The sequence below is a fragment of the Pituophis catenifer genome, unplaced genomic scaffold (genome assembly GCF_029215685.1).
Source record: "Pituophis catenifer annectens isolate HBS135680 unplaced genomic scaffold, rPitCat1.0.hap2 SCAF_2, whole genome shotgun sequence".
In the NCBI taxonomy this organism is placed as follows: domain Eukaryota; kingdom Metazoa; phylum Chordata; class Lepidosauria; order Squamata; family Colubridae; genus Pituophis; species Pituophis catenifer.
Genome location: NW_027256882.1, coordinates 248,071,860 through 248,093,452, shown reverse-complemented (window position 1 = coordinate 248,093,452; position 21,593 = coordinate 248,071,860). Strand labels below are relative to the sequence as shown.

The 21,593-nt window shown below is 32.4% G+C and overlaps 1 protein-coding gene and 1 pseudogene across 2 annotated transcripts in view; both read right to left on the bottom strand.

The window, feature by feature from the left end:
* Window positions 1–21,593, bottom strand: part of EFNA5 (ephrin A5) — a 195,581-nt gene that overhangs the window by 135,961 nt on the left and 38,027 nt on the right. The gene's annotated exons all lie outside the window — the stretch shown is intronic.
* On the bottom strand, window positions 3,345–4,362 carry LOC139313479 (dual specificity protein phosphatase 12-like; annotated as a pseudogene).

Below are 21,593 nucleotides of genomic sequence, written 5' to 3'. Positions count from 1 at the left end.
CCTCTGGCTTCTCCATTTTCCAGATGGAGAGAGATTAGTCTAAAGCCTTTATTCACATAAGAAGATTTCCCCCCCCTGGAAAAACTATAAAAGACAATTCTGTTCCAAACTTCAAGTCTCCTTCACAAACGTCTACTCAATTCAGGTCCTTTAACTAATGCCTATTAAAAGAAGCCCTTGGGCCTGAAGCTACTGGGGAAAAAAGACTAATGCAAACTCCACTTTAATGCTTGCCTTTAAAAGATCTATTGACAAAACCAATGGGGAGAATTTGGACAAATGTTAACTTAAGAAAAAAAGGTTGGTGAGTTTCAATCATGGATGTGAACGCCTGCTTGAGTTTGATCTTGACAGGCTTAAGGCAGGAAAAGTTAATCCTACTTGCATATTAAAAATACGTTAATTTTAAATTCAGCGTGTATCTTTTTCCCACTTTGATTTATAAGCATCACTGAAAAAGACTTAAGTACTTTCCTGTTTAAAATGGTACAGAGTTACAGCACAAGATACTGTCTCTTCTTTTGAAATAATACTGAAAACTGCCCACTGACAAAGCATGACACAATTTCTTGTTAACCCTTAAAGAAAGCAAAAATGGGAAATTGAGTATTTCAGTGCTTTGTTAAGGGAATACAGTAACAGTTAACCGAAGCAAAAATTTCCCTATTTTGTTTTTATCTTAGACACATAGAAACCATAACTGTTAATCACACAACACAAACATTTAAAACATTTTCCATTACACTGGCACCATTAAAAAGTTATTTTACAGGGAACAATTTATTTTGACTGGCATCAAAGCAGAACCATATCATCTTTATTGTCATAATCTCTCCCCAAGGGGAGAAAAATCTTGTTCATGAACTTATGCTACTTCAAATATAACAAAAGATCAGAGAAACATCTACTGCTTGTCTTTCCATAGTTAAAAAGACAAATATAAAGGAACCCTATATTTCAACACTTCAGAGATGTGAATAGTTTTGCTCTTCTGTTCTGATCTAAGGATACCTGCTAGGCCTAGAGCAAAACTATGAACGTTTGTCACCTCCATTTCTGAGTTGGAGACAAGATTTCTTCTAGCTTTGAAGTTTAACTGACGAAATTCCAGACTTCAGCCAAATTGAGGACTGAGGAGAGGAGAAGGTGGCTCTCTCAACTTTAATTCCAGAATTGATATAAACTTAAACTCATATTGATCATCATAGTCTGGCTTCTTCTATAATTATGAGAAGAGGCAAACAAGATTTTATAATTCAGTACAAGACTTATAAAGATTTTATTCTAATAGCATTATAATGCATTATATTAGCATTCCTACAGAGATAAACAGCAATTTCTCTCTTTTAGTTTTTAAATATATATTTTATTATACATTTTAGCATAGGTAAAAACTGAACACAATTATCTTTCCATTTATAAATCTATAAAGGAAAATTAAAAACTGGAAAACAGAAAAAGTGCAGAAGTACAGATGGGATAAGATATAAAGGAATTACTTCCAAACTTCTTTACAGCAGTTACATACAAATTAATTACCCTTCCTTACTCTTTAAGATTACATTACATTAGAGATTTCCAGACTTTTATAAAAATGCAATTTCTCCTTCTACTGAAGACTTCAAGTATCTTATATGATAACAAATCATGCATTTTCAAATATGGTTTTGCAAAATACGTTCCCTATTGATTTGGCCCTTTGTGACACAGCCATAGGCTTTGTGACTGTATAAATCTATTGTAATCTGAAAGTAAATTTATCCATAAAATATACATTTGGCATGTTCATTATGAGACCATCTCAAAGGACTAAGAAATACTTTGAATCTTATTAGAATGAAACTCAGATGTTTTATTATATTTACTTTACACTAAGAACAGAACAATTGTAAAATTAATCTTATTTTTAGTAAACTCCATGGTTATGAACAATGGTAATTTTTCAGTCCTAGGTTTATAAATGGAAAGATAAGCATACTCAAAATCCCCACACAAAAGTATTCTAATATAACAACTTTTCAATTATGTAATAAGTTTAGAAAAATGCTTACAGAAAGAAATCTTATATTGCATCACATGAGAACAATTCTCTTTAATTACTAGTGCATTTCTTTTGTCAAATAATCACTTTTGCTTTTAAGAATGAAAACATTCAGATTTATTCAAAAATTAACCTATTGTTCTGCCAAACATCTGCCAGTAACTCAGAGATTTGTAATTTGAAAATTATGATCTTCAAAAATATATTGCTTTATACAAGTGTTAGCTGCCTGTTTAATGATTTAGCTAATCAGCAATGCTGCCTTACTCAATTTCATCCCTATATGGATCCTTTCCTCCTTTCATTAGCAATTTGTGTTCATTGAACATATTCAGTCCCATTACACTGTTTGGGGGTAGTTTATTTTTTCCCTCCTAAAATTTGCCTAGTCCTGAAACTTTAACATCTCTCTTCTTATTTCCATGGCCCTATTTGTCTTAAACCTAATTAAAGAAACTAGCTTGCAACTTTGCCTCCAAATTGTAATATAGTTTTACTGAGCTACGTATAGTCTTAATTCTTCTTACCTGTAAGTCTCCTGCTGATCAATATAAGTAAAAGTTCCAATTAATACTTCAGTCATTACTGAATTCAGCCCTTATAATAGTTCTGCTACTTGCAGAAGATGGTGTTATATCTCAGCATGGCTTGGTGGTATACTGTAAATGATAGGAAATTGAACATACACACCCCAGGACATTTCTATCACGATTACTGAAAATCTCAGCTGTGTAAAGATCTTAAGAAGAGTCTTAATAACATTACTAGACCAAGGCCACTATCTTTATTGAACAAACACAAAGTCTTTACAGGTGTACATCATACACCTATGATGACAAGCTTAGTGAAGGTTTTTGTCATAAGCTCTAATGTATTAGTATTTACCTGAGTAAAAAGGAATTTTGGAATGACCATCAAGAAGAAAATGTGTCATTTGTAATAAAATTAAAAAATGGTACATTTTTTTTAAAAATATATTTTTATTGGGAAAATGCAGTTCACATATACAATGCAGAGTTGTTCAGAAGGAAGCGCCTCTAGACATATTTGTAGCTACAGTAATCTTGGTTGGTAGCAGTCATGTTGTGCAAATGTAGCCTGGTGTGACCACAAAATTTAGTGTTCAGTTTAAGAAATTAAAACTATTTCAAGAAATGTTCTATTGTGATGTGCAAGTATATTTGGCCTACTATTATTGTAAAGTCAAGAGAAAAATACTGCACAAGGCCACTGATATTTAAAGCATTGATTAAATTGTGTCTCTTTATGCCAGGTATATGCAGCTGTCCTAATACAACCAAGTTCACTTTCTCACATTCTTTGGCTCCACAATGGGCAATCTTTTTACTTCATCAACACGATTCTTGTGAATCTGGAAGGCTCGAGTCACCTAATGACCACAGGAACACTGCTCACCATGCCAGTGAAAAGAACTCAACTTTGATGTACATTTTGGGCACAGGAGCTTCATGAAACAACCTTTATATTCATTCCTTTTACTTCAACAATCTTGAACTTTAATTCATTCAGAAATTGTTGTAGGATTTGTTCTCTCTTCAATTTTTCTTTTTCCATTCCAAAGGTTTCTTCAAAACTTTAGCAAACCTCTGTCCTTCCAACACTCCTAATAGTGCTGCCTCCATCCATTGCACTGGCTCAATAAAGTAAGAAGTACAGTTTGATTGACCTGTATGGCCTAAAGGTCCAGGTTCTGAAACTTTTTTGTGAGCAAAGGCTGCAGGTCCTTTGCCTTCATCATGGGGTAAAATGCTTGAACTCGGAACAGCAAACACCTGTATTTCCTGCACCTGTAAAGAATGTCATGATTTGGGATTTGATGTACTGTGTTTGGATAAATTGCGAAGACATGACCAGGCAAACCTTCTGTCTCAGGACAGTTCTCTGTAACATTTTTCAAACGATACTGCTTATAAATAGTACTGCTAACATCAACTTTACAACCCATTTTTTCATAGAGTTGCAGTTGCCACTCAAAGCCTTCATTCATCTTAGCATCAGGTTTGATGGCTTAAACAAAGGCATAGGCCTCTTGAAAAGTAAGATGATTAGTTTTCATTAAATAGGCAGTCACAATAGCAACATGACTAACTCCAGCATGACAGCACTTCCTCCGCCCTCCAGGACTTGGCTAAGAAAAGCCACGCACTCATCCAGGCGACTCAGCACATCACTTTGCGGCCGGTCCAGCACCTGAACAGGGTGCTCTCGAAGGCCGCAAGTGCAGCCTCGGGAGGCTCTGAGTCCACGTGCAGCAGCACCGTGACGGCTGGCTTTTCGGAACCGTCTGCCCAAAGGTACATATTTTTGAAGTATTCTTTTAAACTATTCTTTTAAAAGAAATTCCAGTGATAGCAATTCACAAAATTAAGACAAATCTTCTACCAAGTGCTGATAGTTCATTATAAAAATTAATAGCTACACCACCTAATATTAAAATACTTCTACCTTCTGACTTGTTTGAACCATTATTAAGGGAACAGAATATGATTTCAATAGCAAAATTGGGGTTCTGGAAAGAAAGATTTTCACTGTTCCTTAAACATACAGAATGAAAGAAATGTATGATAAAGTGTTAGACATTCATATACATTTAGTTTATATCTACCATTCTAATTAATAAACATTAAATAACATAAGCAATGCCTTCAATATAATGTCAGATAAAGCAATATTACGTACTGTTCACTATGTAAAACTTCACGACAGAAAGAAAAGCAGCACCTTCTTATAAACTAGAGAAAACCTATTTATTACAGGTTATTTCTTATTTCCATGTATATTGTTATACTTACCAGGTTGGTTTAAAATTACCAGGTTGGTTTAAAATATGATATTAATTTAACATGAAATAATGAGTAGCACAGTTATTCCCTTTATTTCAGGAGAGTTTAGAGCAGGGATCTCCAAACTTGGCAACTTTAAGACTTGTGGACTTTAACTCCCAGAGTTCCATGCTGGCTGAGAATGACTGAGAATCTCCATAGACACAAGTCTTAAAGTTGCAAAATTTGGAGACCCCTGGTTTAGAGGACAAAAAACAGTCAACTCCTGGAGAGATATTTAATGGGTGGCTTCCAGACAGGGATGACACCACTTTGGATGATTCAACCTGATCCATATATGCTTTAGCTGGTTATTCTTTCTCACCTCCAGTGTTTTCAATGGATGGAACCTCAAATGGGGAAAAAATCTGTTGACTTTGAATATTAAGTGGCATAATTCCATTACACTACTTCAACCTTATACAGAAGAAAACAGGGGGGGAAAAACTAGACCCACTTAACAGCAAAATAAAAATTCCATCAAATTGAAATTCATATAAAATGAAAAATCAGAGGAAATAGCAATTCTGTAAAGCTACAAGTTTGAGGACCAGTAAGCCTATTTAAAAAATATTCCAAATATGTACTAACACTCCAAATATTCCACCTATGTACTAGATGGATGGATTTGTGTTCAATTAACAATCTCTTCTTTGTTTAAACATTGCTAAAACTATTTTTATAGTATCTGAAAATTAGTCACTAGTACACTTGGTGATTCATATTTTGTGCAAATTGCCTATGCTTCCCTTCTCCTCACTGCTAGATTATTCAAACCAAAATTTTAAATGCTTTTCTAATGAAATGTGCAATGACCTACAATTAAAAGCATAACTAAACAAGTTAGCATACAAAGAATCTCCTCAACATTCCAAAAAGACTTCCAGATTGACGATTACACTGATTTTTAGTTGTATTTCAGCATTTTGTTTATTCATTATTCAGCTTCTAAAATGCTTCATCTTTACAACAAAAAATGGCTTATCAGATACATGAAATGTTAACTTCTGTCTGCAAATATTCATAACACTAAAGACAAAAAAATGCAGTAATTAGCAATGTAGTATTTTTATTCAGATCCAATACACAGTGAATCAGTCCATTAACTTATAAGTGTTCTTATTTATTTTCACCACAGTGATTTCAATTATTTTTAGCGGTATGATTGTGAAGAAATGCAATCCCAATTAAGTGTCCAATGTTATCTATTATTATTTAAGATGGACTATAAGGTCACTGTGTTGTTTTATTGGCTCTTTGTGACAATACACTATCTTCATCAAACTTTCATTCACTGTCATATTATGAATTATTAGTATTTTCCGTATACTTTTAAGTTCCAAACAGAAAAACAACAAATTGCTACTTTACTATTTTACTTCACAAGCATTGCTTACAAGTCAGGATTTAAGAATAAGTCATATTATAGAATTCAGACAGGGAAAAGTCATATCTGTGTGGTCTGAATTCTCTAGAAAGGTAATATACTCTATGAACAGATATATTACAAGCATGAAAATAAATATGAAAAAGTTTAAGAGTTAAGCCTGAAAAGATTTGAAAGAGGAATCTATAGAAATATCTTCATCAATTTATACTCCCATCATCCTACACTTAATTATTATGAATAATATATTTGCCTGTTCTACTAACATTTTTCAGTTTTATTATTGAACTAAAGCATCTTGCAACCAACATAAAAAACTTTCAGGAAAACCTTACTTTTTACTTATTATTACTTATGACCTGCCAATACAATTAAATGGTCATGAATGGACCAATAGCAAAATCAAAAGCTTAACTAAGCAAATGCTTAAAGTAGCATTTAGCATCATAAGGAGAATATGATTGTTGAGTTTATTTGGCTTGACATTTCATTAATTATAAATTCCTAGGAGAATGTATATGTACTTACCAAAAAGTAAATAAAAGCATTAGTGGGAAAGAGTATACATACAGGTATTTCATCAATTCTTTTAAAAGTATCAGAGATATTTTTGTTCGATATTCAGCAAGATTTCATATTGTTAGCATGAAAGCCATTTTTGGACTATTTATAACAGTTCAATTAAATTAATCCATAAATGTTTGCTTGATCATTAAAATGCATGACTTTACTATTAAAGTGATGAGATTTTATTAGGGTTTAACTATTATGTTTTTTCTATAGTTTATTACAGAGCAGTAAGTCCTTGTCTTAGAAATTTTGGAACTGAAAAAAAGGAGCAAGAAGCTACAAATTCATTAGTATTTTATACTCATATTTGTAACCTGCATAAGTAGCAACAATATGACTTTTGCTGTCCGAATTCTATAACGTGAATAACTTTCTCAAATTATTTTGCAATAATCAATTTCTACTTCCTCTAGTATCAGATTAGTTCTATTCATTCTTCAAACTTTCAGACAGACAGGACCTGAGGAGTTTTATACTTTGAAGCAACGTATTTTTTGTTTAAAAAGAGGAGACAACTGCACATATATTCAAACTTCCAGAGCAGTATGAAGATAACCAGTGACTAGGTGCTCAGTGGCTAAGATACTGAGCTTGTCAATCAATTCAGCAGTTCAAATCCCTAGTAAAGGTCTCCTGCATGAGCCGGGGGTTGGACTAGATGACCTCCAAGTCCCTTCCAACTCTGTACTGTTAAAGCATCTTGAAGAAGTATAGCTAAATAAATACAGCTTAGTCTTAAAAGAGGATGGGACTAGTAAGAAACTCAAGATTGCATGGCATTGATTCTTTGTCATAAGAGGAAAGAGAGATTACCATATTTTTCCATGTATAAGACGCTTTTTCTTAAAAATATTTACTTGAAAATTGATGTGGAGGCCGAGGAGAAGGCCACACATGCAGGATGAGCCTCTATCTTATATTCATTCCTAACATTCCTATCATTCCTCTCCATTATAGTTGTTTCCTGTATCACATTGCCACTCTATTATTCCTGTGATGCAGTTCCTGATCTTGTTGTATTGCTCACTCTAACAAGATGGCTTCTGAACAGTGATGGCTTATAGTTTGCTTACTACAAGAAACTACATGAAACATGGAGTCTTCTTATACATGGGGGAATCTTATACACGGAGAAATACGGTATTTCAGGTGTCCAACATTCTATTACACTCTATAATAGGGATCCCCCAACCCACGAGCCACAGCAGCCCATTGAGAAGCGGGTTACACAAGCGGCAGGCAAGTGTACAAAGCTCCATTTGTCAAAGCAGCAGGTGTGTGCGTGAAACCATCCTTTCCCCACCATCACCCCACCACTGATGGTCCACAGATCCAGAAAGGTTGGGAACCATTGCTCTACATCAATGGAATAGATCTAGTAGTCCTTGGGGAGTGCAATTGAAATGTAGAAATAAGACATGATGATGATGATGATGATGATGATGATGATGATGATGATGATGATGATGGGGCAGGTTTCTCCACATCTTCTGAACTTGTACTATTTCTTTGAGTTGTTCTATGCTCTGGTTGGTGTCAGCTTTGATGGTATCCAGCCACCATGTTCTTTGAAGGCCTGGTTTCCTTTTACAGCTAAGTCTAAGTCTTCCAAGCACCACAGACAGAAAGTCTGTATGAAATAAGATTCATACTTTCATGTGCAAATGTTGGCTGAATACACTTATACTTGTGACAATATGATCAAGATATTGGCTAGCTAACCCAAAAGTGGCCAGATTCTCAGTAGAAAAGATAACTGTCTCAGCTGACCCCAAAGAATCAATTGAGAAGCTATACTTGCAAAATCTAAGAGTTTGTAACAACTTTTAGTTCATACTCTTGCCAAAATGTTTAACAGGATGATGTTCAAAAATTTCACTGAGATATATTTTCATTCAATTTTAAGTCTGGTTTCAGTGCTAAAGCCATCTTCATCATCCTGATGCTAGAGAAAGGACAGGCAAGATAGAATTTTATTTTCTTTAATTACATTTTTTTACTCTGTTTCTATTGCTACATGGAATAGAACTTTTAGATCCATATAAAGACTATCTGACCTTCATGCCTTTAATTTCCATTAAGGTATTGAAAAGAGTTGTGCAGAGATTTGAAAGTGTCACCAATATAACACCTCCATATACTTTTTCTTTACAGCTGATTGAGGTTAGGAAGCAGTGAACTGTTAAATTGGTGTCTGGACAAATTATGGGTTAGATAAGGGTTAATTAACTTAATCTCACTGCTGATAAGGATTGGCTGATATTGATGAGCGATCCATGGTGAATGACAGTATTCAGTTTGTTGTGGACAGAAGTTGCACCTCTTTAAAGAATAAAGATAATTGGATATTCAAGTGCCTCTGAAGCATAGATGTCTCCTAGCAGTTACATATGGTACACACCAATTCTGATTACTTCTGAACTATCATGTCATAGTATCTTTTGTTTAGATTATTGCAATGCTTGGAAGGTGAGACTTTCATTGAAGGATGTTTAATGAAGAGACTGCACTTAGATCAAAATCACTATACAAATGCTAATTAGGACCAGAAGATGGGAACAGTTAAAATACAAGAAACTTACATTTCTGAGGAACCAACATCAGATTTTAGAACCTTGGGTATGAAAGAAAATAAAGTAAAAGTCTGTACCTTCGAGAATTATCTGGCTAGTCTAGCAATCACAAAGCAGAAAAAAGAGACTTAAATAGTCAAGAAGAGGTAGAATTTGGCAGCAAAGAGAAACAGGTGAGAAGGTGCATATATATTCTAATACTGACCATTAGCTAGAAAGAAAAATAACCCAATTTTATATAACTTTGTTTAGTATCTTTTATTTACCACATTAAACAAGGAAAAACTCTCAACAGCATTCTGCTTTATAAAGTTTACTGCTGAATAAATCATGTTTCAGCATTTTTCTATTTTACAAAAAAAAAAAAAAAAAAACATTTCTCTTTATCTTTACTAAATTAGCAATGCAATCTGTTCATTTTATTCAGAAATAAATACCAGTAAGTTCAGTGGGCTCTGTCCCAGATAAATTGGCATATGAACACAAAATAAATAATTCAATGCAAGTTCTAAAGTTATGTGCAAAGCATAAATAACTGAGCTAAGAAATTCTAATATAAATTATTTAATAACTAGCCCACAATCTGTCCATCTACAAATCTCATTTTAGAAATATATTCTAGTTGTGTTATTTTCGAAAGTTTTGAAAACTAAACAGATAATAATCTAAGACCCACTAAGTTTGAGTAATTCTGTCAAATTTGATTTAACTCCTATTTTCCCATTTTACTCCATTTTATTTATACATCTATTATGTTATATTTCAACTGTTTACTGCTTTTTTGTCTACTGTTCCCTAATATGTGAATTTCCTTTTTCAAATTGTAGATTATATGATAATATTCAGCATTATCACTACTGATTAAATCCATTCTCCTTTGTAAATAAGAATTTTAGTATATTCAGTTAGTCCTCGACCTATGACAAAAGTGGGTACAAGAATCCCAAATTAAGTGAAATATCACATGATCATTTCACTTAATGACCATAATCCTAGCACTCCCAGTTGTAATAGTTAAGTGATCTCATGGGTCTTTAACAAGCAGAGTCCCAGGTAAGGAACAAGGAGTGGCGGGGGGAGGGGGACGAAGATGAGTGTAGGGGTGCTGCAGTTTGAGTTGGAGAAGGTATGAGGTGGCAGAGATGCTGCATTGCTATGCAAAACAACAGCCAGTGAGCAGTGACCTTTCCTGGGCCTGGATAGTTTTGCTTACACTGGTGAGCCAGATGGGTGGTTAGGCTTCCCTGGTTGTGGCAACTTTGCTTGCACTGGTGGACTGGAGGAGATGGGATCAGGAGAGAAATAGGCAAATGTAGGGAGTTGAAGTGCTTGTGCAGTCTTAAGCATGGACAGGCTGCCAAGCACTCGAATTTTTAGCATTGACTATGGGGGTGCTGCAATAGCCAAAATTTCAAGCACAGGTCATAAGTCCATTAAACATCATCATAATTTTGAACAGTCACTGAACAAATGGTCATAAGTGGAGAACCTCCCGTAATGGTCATGAAAATGGAATTCCAATCTCCTTTAAAATAGGACCTGTGTGTCTAATAATCAATATGGTTCGTACAAGTGAATAGCATGGCAAAATCAGTCACAGTTAATAGTGATAGAAAGAAGAAGTCAAGGATGAATGTGACTAGACTAAAAGGCATAAGAAGTACCACAGTTATTGCACAAAATTCTCTCTATACAGGAGTGATTTTTCCAAATATGATCAATCATATGCAAAAGTTCTACTAGTATACAAGGACTTCAATTCTTAATTAAAACACAATATTGTATACAAAATTTGATATAGTAGTTAAGTATATTTGCTTCATAAGCAAATCCAAAATATTTTCTGAGTGTATGTTTCATGAAAATAGCTCAGAGCATTAGTTGTTCAAACTAATACTCTAAAACAAACAATACAATGGGACACATCGATGAATGAATGAATCCTAGGATTAAACTGAGGTTGCTCAAAAGAAATTAGGTCCTGTTAATTCTGCAAAATGCATTGATCTTTTTATACTCTGGCATGACTACACAAGCTGTGCTAACATATTAGCTATTTTAATGTTTTTGTGCTATCTGTGCTCAAGGCCCATATTTCATTTCAACAATTAAGAGCTTGATCTCTTTCCAAGACAGATATTTTTCTTAAACATAAACATAACTAAATGCCATTTTGAGAAGTACAATGTAGGATTCTTGACATGCCTGCAAGGAAAATATGGGGAATAAGTCAATGTGAGCAAATTTACAATACAGTGTCAAATGTCAAAATCCTTTATCACTATTAAGTATCATCTTTACTGCAAAATACATTTTTAAAATTACCATAACAACACTTACATCACACACTCAAATCAGAGTGTCAATTAAATTTAAGCACAATTGGTTTACACATCATGTGAAAATACCACATAAAATACATCCAGAAGACCACACACACACAATTTACTTCGTTGTGGTTCTTCTTCATCCTTCAACCATATGGACAGCCACATTTGACCTGTTCCACTTATCATAGCCAAAAAGCTACTAAATGTCATCTCTTATTTTATGATTTATCTAAAGATTAAGTAGAAAATCTATGAAATAAAGCAGTAAAGATGATGGAAATATTTCAACAAATAATTTAGAATAAAGATTTTTTGAGTATTTGCCAAAGGTAAGCACTTTAAAATTCAACTGATGAATGAATGAATTGAAATATATTTCACTGAAATCTGATAAGCCTAATTAATCTACTAATGAATCATTGTCATCTCATGACTGCTTTCAGAATAAGCAGGTAAGCTTATTTCAATACTATCAGTTCCAATTCATTTCTTTCCAGAATTATATGTAGCCTCTGATGTTATCACAATTTATTATATAATATGAACAAGGAAATGTTTTTAGAAGCCCTAAAATCTTTCATTTGTTTTGTTTTGAAAATGTAAATGAGCAAAACATTTAATTGTTGAATCAAAAACCTGATAATTAAGGTATCAAAATGCTCAATTTAAATATTTGATTCCAAAGTTACTTGCTGATTTAATTCACATTTCTGAATCAAACATCTAAAGTTACTTCAAGCAAAATGCTGAACAGGATTCCTCTGAATTTGTTGACAGTTTTATGTGAGGAGTCTATACTAAACTATACTCATGTAGCAAGTATAGTTTCTAAAGATTCAAAATCCAAACCCTATCGGCCCACATCAGTTATATAAACAGGGGTGCTATTCAGCAGGTTCTGGAGAACTGGTAGCGGAAATTTTGAGTAGTTTGGAGAACCGGCAAATACCACCTCTGGCTGGTCCCAGAGTGGGGTGGGAATGAAGATTTTGCAGTATCCTTTCCCTGCCACATCTACATAGCCACGCCCACAGAACCGGTAGTAAAAAAAAATTAAATTCCACCACTGATCTAAACTGATCTGGACCTGATGATACAAATGATCTACTAAAGGGTTTAGATGAAATGCAAAGAATGGATTACAGGTCCACAGCACACTATTGTTTATAGAACAACCTATAAGCTACTGTCAATTGTTATATATGTATGTATGTGTGTGTGTGTGTGTGTGTGTGTGTGTGTGTGTATGTATGTGTGTGTGTATATATGTATATATATTTGTATATATATGTATACATATATATTTGTGTGTGACATATCAATAACATATAAGTTAGGCATATCAACAACAGCAATCCTCAACATACCTCCAAATCAACTATGAATTAATTTTACTTTTATTTATTAATCAAATTTATACACCCCAAACTTGCTTTTGAAGTGACTCTGAGTAACCACGTAACAACTAAAAAACCTCTTGCAGAAAAGAAGATAAAGATTTGCAACAAAGCTGTCAGACTGCATGGAAACAGAACTACTATGGACTAGAAGAATTCTGCAAGAAAATGTAAAAAATTACCAAAGTAAGCATATATATGTTTTTGAGACTGACTATAGATATTTGGAAGATATTATTTTTATACTTATAAAACCCAAAATATAAGTATCCAGACTTATGTATCTATTATGGTCACTGTTTTCTTACTTTGGATCTACAGATACAGGAATATTACGTATATGCACTCATATTTGCAGAAAGGTGTCATGTACAAGTGGTCTCTGTTTAAGGAGACACTTAAACAGACTTAAGGAGACACTTTGACTAAATGTTTACACACAATTGTTTGGGCTGTTTTAGGGGGAAGAACTATGAATTTAACCTAGGTAAAACACAATGTATTTCTAAACTACCAAACTAACGAGATTCCTTTAAATAATAGTAAAAACGATTTCAATTTTTAAAAATATTCTTGTACTTGTACTACCTCTTTCCCAATTCATTTTAATATTTTTTTCTAGAAATTGTAACATTTGCAGTTTACTTACACTACAACATACTGTAAGGCTAGTTTCCCCAAAACACACTAAGAAAAGAGTCAGACATTTGAACACTGTTCATTTTGAATTTGCCAGTCTTGCTCCTGATTTGCATTTCATTCAATTTCTCTACAAGCTTGTTCACAGTATGTCAAAGAACATTATAACAAAGGGAATAGACAAGGAATGAACCTTACAACCCAAAGACTTCCTGCCCATTATCTATAAGTAATATTACTTTTTTAAAAACTGTTGTAGTCCCTTTAACATAGTTATTGGGTTGATTATTTTTAACGTTTTTTGTTGTTATTTTAAACCACCAAATTTTATGGGAGTAGGTTGTTAACTTAATATAATGTAACATCAATGCAAAAATGTCCAAATGGTAAAGACTGAAATTTGCTGCTTGAATCTTTGTGTAAAACATCACCAACTGGAGGCCTATCCAGTGTTAAGTTAAAATCCAGAGGTTAAACCAAATGTTTACTTGAGTTAGAAGTATAGTTATTGATAAATAGCTATGTTACAGCTTTTGGGAGAATATATTTATTTGATTGAAAATAATATGCCCTTTTGTAAGAGGACTTACCTTAAAGAACGGAGGTAATCAATAAAGCTAACTAACTAAAGAACAAAGGAAGCATGTATGCACACACTACAATATAAAAGGTTACAACCTAAACTATTGTTTTGTAATTAATTTGTTAATTACTCCGAACACAGAACAAAATACCAAATAATAATCCCATACAAAAAATATTAAAATCCCAGATTTTTGGGATGCCTCACAATTCAATTTGAACCCCATCAAAGGCCTTTTCTGCATCTAATAAGATTACGCTATAATTTACCTGTCACAATGTTCAAAATATTAATCACCAGATAAATACTAAATGTTTGTCTATTTTTATCAATGTAGATGAATTAGTGAATTATAGGTAGCATCATATTTCATAGTAAGGGTGAATAAAAGGGTCTTTCATAAGCTTTTACTGTAATGTATGATTATAAAATGGAGACATTGTAGAAAGATTGAATTGTTTATTATAAACTTTAATATAAATTCTAGTAAGTTTATAAAAATTATCCATCATTCCTCTGGAAATCCATCAGATCCAAGGCTTTCCACATTTTCACGGAGATAATTCTATGTTTTTTATGAAATAAATGGTTATACCAATTTTTTAAAATTATCCAGAGAGATTGCTTGAAATCTGCACGTTTTCTAGCTAAAGACAAAAGTGAGTTTTTAACAATCTTGCATCTAATTGAACAACAATGAATCTTTATATAAAAGCCTTAATTATGACTCAAGGATTAATATAGTGGAAGAACCCTAATGTTTTTTTAGAAGAGAGAGGAGGAGGAATCTGACACCAGCTTATCCAATGGACATTTTTTTATTCCTTATTTGTGTCAGAAGCATCTTCAAATTATAGACGATGGGTCTTTTTTGACAGAGAACAGAAAAAAGCATCGCAAGACATGATCATCTGACCACAGGATGCTCCAATCAATCACAAATGCAAGCCAGTTGCCAAGCATCCAAAATGCAATCACATGACTGCAGGAGTGGTGCGACAGTAGTAACTTTAAGGATGAGCCATAAGTAACTTTTTTGAGTCCGTCATATTTTAGAACAGTTATTAGATGACTGGTCATAAATTGAGGACTACCTGTAATATTTACCCAATATGTTTTATTTGAGCATCTACTAATATCCATTCCAACAATGGTCCTAAGTTTCAAAAAAGATGCCCATGGAGTAGCCAGTGTTTTTTGCAACATAATTATTCTCGTTGTAATCTTCCAAATTAGTAACACTAGTGTCCTCCCCCCCAAACTTTTGTAAAATTTGGATCTATTATCATACCATTTGAATAAGTGTCATGTCTCCATGAAAACAAAATAATTCTCAGAATTAATTTCCACACATTATATACTTCTCATACTATAGTAAGCTTAATGAGTAGCAAATATATAAGGGCCATTTAAGTTACAAAAAAATAATAAAAATGTGATTTTTAAAAAAACAATACCCATTCCCATGTGCATTAGCATAATAGGAAATAAAAAGAAAATACCTTCATTTTTAAACCTCTAATTTAGCTTTGGTTACTGCCCCTCCACTCTCCGCTCTATAACAAAAGACATAAAAATAAGCTTCCATATTCATATAGTACTAATGAGTATGAAGCAAAGGGGGAAATGAAAGGAAAAAAAATAAGCTTGTTACTCATCAGATAAGCACAGAGCCTTTAAAAATTCCACAGCAGCAGACAGGCTTGTAAGTAATTTGATCACCAAGGGAAAGGCAGAAGATTGCTATACAATAAGATATATCTAATATTTTTATTTCTTGTTGGTGCGCATGACAAATAACAGTGTCTTCTTAAAATGTGTGAAAAAGGTTTACTTTCATAATATTTTAATTCAGTAGATCATCTTGAAAGTTGAAGCAAATGTTTCTGGACATTAGACATTATATAGGAGGAGATTCCTGTAAAGGCTTGCATCTAGCCTTCATCTGTCAATATAAAGTACCTCAAATTTAAAGTCATCCAGTAGGGAGATGATTTCCTGAATGCATTTTTCCACGTAACATGCTTTACATCCAAAGATAGATTTTAAAGTTGTTTATAGCGAGTTACCTTTCAATTCAAAGTAGTTCAGTTTGCAGATTTATCGCAACATTGTTCCTTTTCTTCTAAAACTGAAATTCTGATTTTTCTGGAACACTTATATTAATTATTTTCAAAGCATCCAAATCTTTCTGAAATGTAATAGATTGAATTTTCATGGTTTTAAGTTCTCTTTTTTCTTTAAGATATGTACTTTTCCAGACTCATCTGCCTGGACATTGATTGAAGCTTCACCATTCACCAATCAATCTCCTTTTTTACTTTCATTCACTGAAACAATAATATACATCTTAATATTATCTACCTTACCTTGTAGAGTAATGAAAGTAGTCCCCTCTTCTATGTTTGGGACTGCATACATAAGCTCATCCCTTATCTGGTGTAGAGATCTTTATCTGAGATGACTGAAGCGAAGATGTCTTCTTCATTTTACAAGGCATATAATTGAAATAAAGTTATGTCAAGTTGTTAAAGCAAGTTGTGAGAGTTTAACTATTAATCACTCACCATTCAGCTGTCTATATGAGCAATTTCATGCACAGGGTCGGAAAAAGATGAAGAAAGAAACTGCTTTGTTAGGCATCAAAATAGATTGTCCAATCTTGAATTAACGCCTTTTTCTGAAGTTCACCGAGGTTGCTCTTGTCTATGGAAGAGTTTTATCCACCATAGCATCGTTTTATTCTAGTTGGATAAACTAAATATCTTGATCATCTTTCAAAGCTCTGGAAAAAGATAAGGAAAACTATTGTCTCTTTTAGAATTCTGCACCAACTTTTTCCTGATGTATTCTATTAAGGAGTTTTACTGATTTGGGGGCAGTTCGAATTTTTAAAAACCCTCTTTTATTATTAATTTATAAATAACAAAAGGCAGCAAGGAGTAATATTTCTTTCTCCTCCTATTCTTCCTAATATTATATAATTCTAGTTAGGTTATTTAAGTTACATAACAAATCCGATTTTATATCAATTTTGTTCAGGGATATTTATATTTTATATATTGCTTTTACATTAGAAAAATAGTTGCAAGAAGACTCTCCGCTTATATTACTTCTCTTAGTAATTCAAATGGTATTAAGACATTTCTGGTAATTTTCCATATTTCAAAAAATATGTCACTTTGTCCACATACATATCTTACTCTATTACATTCAGCCTATGGCAGCAGTGACAGACAGACAGCTCTAAATATCATCTTTTTCCATTTCTCCATATTTTCAAAAACTATTTTCAATAGAACACTATTTCAAAGTACTTGTTTGTTAATGACAAAAGATTATATGGAGAAAGAGAATGTTCTGTTAAAATCATATTAACAAAAATATTGTTGATATTGCTGATATTTTTTGCACAATTTGAATAATATTAAATTAAGTTATAGGCAAAAATATTGTAGTAAATATGTAATAAAGTGATGCTAATCAGAAAGGTTTTGCCAAATTGTGTGGTCATGTGGTCTGTGATTTATCAATGAATGTAACAAAATACTGCCATTAATAACAGGAAAGCAGCATAAAGATGATCTGAACTGCTGAAATGTTGTACTGTACTATGCCCAACAGTGCAATAATTGTTATGCTATACTCATTTAAAAACAATATTAGAATTCATGAAGTCTGAAAAAAATCCCTTCAAAATCACTGAAAAAATATAAGAAGAATTTGATTACGGAGGGTTGTATAGAAAATGAGAACAAAGCAGTACTATAAATATCAGGCATATAAAGAAAATAGATATACTGACTTGCTAGGTGTATTTGTATCATAGTAAATGCTTTGAGCTCACAGACAAACCTTCTATAGTCTGCTTTAAAGTCAACAAAATCCACCATTATATTTTCTCTAAGTAATCATCAGAGCATCCTATCCTAGACAACTCTTAAGCTTCAATCCTTAATACACCCGAAAAGCAGTAAAATAGTGGCATAATACTTTTTAATAAACCCAGATAAGTCACCACTGTTGTTATATTCAAGCACACTGTAACAAGATTCTGTTTAACAGATTCTGGTCACCATCATTTCTCTTCAAAACTATCTTTCTATCAATAGAATAATCTGCTAATTTTATCCTTTAAAAGGTGAATAAAAACATTTTTATTGCTTCCTTTTATTTATTTTTATTTTATTATAATGTGATTATTGTTTCCTTTAAATCAAATTAATAGCAAGGAAATAAACAATCATTCCATAGGGAGGAGGGTCACAGGAACAAATGAGAAACCGCTGTATTAATCTGAAGCGAGAGGATGAAAATAGAAAAGAAAGACCACAGAAAAAAAGCTTTCAGGTTAACGATTTTGTATTTAAAATATACTCTACTGAACTCCAAAATACTTGTGAAAGTATTTTGTAATATATATAGAGATCAACTTTATCCTCTATAATAAAGTCATGTCATCATAACTTTCTCTAGATTGAGTTTAGTAGGACTATACAATATTTTAGAGAGTATTTGGCATGAGACGTAAATATGGGTATATACATATATGGAGACAGCTGGGAACAGTTTACTAAGCGGCTATGTGAGCATGGAAAAAGGTATGTTTTTAAACATGTATAAACTGTACATGTTGCAAAGCATCTCCTTCAAAAGTTTGCATGTTCTTGAACAAGAAAACAACCAGAATGGGTTTTTAAAGCCTTGTGCTTCTTCTTAACTTCTGTCAAAATTCCATAATCAAGTACCAAGAATGTCTTTAGCAAATTATACATTAAATTATACATTATACATTTTAGACATTATACATTTTCTCTAGCATTTACTAGGAGCTGATATAAATCATATAATTTAAGCCATGAGAAGTCTCATATTAAAAATTTTCCTAATATTATATGCTATGTTACACAAGAGTAATGCAAAATCTTGCTACAGTAATATTACTGTATTAGTGCAAAGAGTCATTGACTGCTAGGAAGAGTCCAGAAATCCACAGCAATAAAAGAAGAAGTGCAAAAGATGAACTTATTTTATTCCAGGCAGAATTCAATAGTAGCAAGAAAACAAAAGAGTAAATCGAGTTCAAAATTCAGTGACTTTACCCATGTGAAACAAAGCAATCAAAAGTGGTTTTCCTTTAACAATTCAGATGCTTTGGCTTTCCCTGCTGGGTGAACAAATATATGAATTGGACACGCTTCATAATACATACATTTTTCTCACAGTTTGACAAAACCAACACAAAAAGCACCAGTTTTCTGTACCTGAAAGATGGCTATTTTTAGTTGTACTGCATTTTATGTCCATACACACATTAAATATTAGTAGCAGGAAAAATGATTTTTTTTTTAATTTGGGGGCTTTAGAATTTTAAGATTTATATCAATTTTGATAACCAATTTTTTAAAACTGGGAGAATTATTTACAGTTACAGGGAAAGAGACTTTTTTTAATATGAATTATTTTTTAAAATCAGGATTGGGTACATTTTTAATCTCTGTTATTTCCAACAAAGATATGATCATAAAATATAACTTCATTAATGTGAAGCAAAATCCTCAAATTATATGTAAGTAAAATGTCTTTGGAATTTTAAAAAAATTGTAAAAGTGATTTACTGTTATAAGACAGAAACTGCAATGCCAGGGGATAAGAGAAGGTGTCATATATATGCACAAATTTACTTTAATTCAAACATTTGATTATTGAAAAAATATATCTTTATACACTTTTTAAATTTACCATTTAGAAATTATTAAAATATTTTTCAACAGAAATCGAACTTAAAATTTGAACTGAATATATTAATAAAGAAAAAATGGTTTCACTGAAAGAAATGTAATGAATAACAAAAATTCTTCTTTATGATGTAATAGTGTAACAATAAAGCAAAGCAATATAATTGTCATTAATCTATAGAGTCCAAAATGCGTGATAAATATTGCTTTCTTTTTTTATTGTAGATATCATACTTTACAACAGAAACATGAAAATAAATAGTAATAGGCTACCTAGTTATTAATTAAATCTGGACAAAAATTATTTACCTTATTTTAAAAAAAAATATGGTAGTTTGCCATTTATTTTTCCCCAATAATGTGAATATATAGTATCAATTTTTGTTTCAAACAGAAATTAAAAATGAAAACTTTCACCAAAATGTTTAATTTTTAAACTCTAAAAACGTATTAGCAAAAATTAATATAGACAATCTCCTCATTCTAATTAAAGTAGCAGGTTAAAATTCATACTTCGGACAATATGTACTCTGTCTTGTGGCCCTTTCTTAATCTATGACCACAAGTTCTGTCAAAATTTAGTAACATAAACTACATTTCTTCCCAGTAATTCAAACAAATAGGCCTGTTTTAGTAAAAAAAAAAAAAATATTTTAATATAACTCCAATTTTTATGTATGATATGAATAAGAATCTTGAGTGAAAACTTTGAATAGTTTACACTTTATTTAAATTTGCCATTATTGAAACTGCTGCTTATAAAAACGAATTAAAAGTAATCGTGTTCATACCAACCAGGGCTGTCCCACTTCCTTTGTCCAGGGGCTTTCTCTCTTTTGATCTGTCTTTCTGTGTTATTAACAGGAACTGTGAGGGCAGCAAGTTCAAGTCAAAATAAAGTAAATAATTTCTAAACAGAAGAAAGCCAAAGCCCACATGCAGGCAGCTGTCGAACTATGTTAAAAATAAAATCCTACATTGAAAGAAAAGGAATAAGACTCGGGATACAATAAGAGGTCAATGGATTGCATTGCTGAGGAGTGGCTGTTAGTCCTGAGTCAACAGCAGCTAGACCTGAGCCTCCACATTTTAAAGTATTTGTTAATTTACACTTAGATAGTAAGCATTCAATCCTTATTACAAAGTGCCACGCTTACTAGGCTATCCATTATGATGTTTTTAAAAGGACTGAAGCAATTTGTTTGTCAGCAAAAGTTTTCAAGAGCACGGGTCCTCTATGCTATAAATTCAGGATTATCTCCAACCTTTAATGAATATTGAAAAAAGGAGAGCAGGAAAAATAGTAATACCTGATATATTAGTTTATCATAACTATCTAGTACTGCAAAAAGATTTAATAAAAACACACTTCATTATGATTATTGACAAACCACGAGCATTAGTTAATTGGATTCATTTCTTGAACTATACTCTTTATGCTACCAGAACAAAGTAAAAAGTTTTCTTTTACTGATTCTATTATAATGGGAGA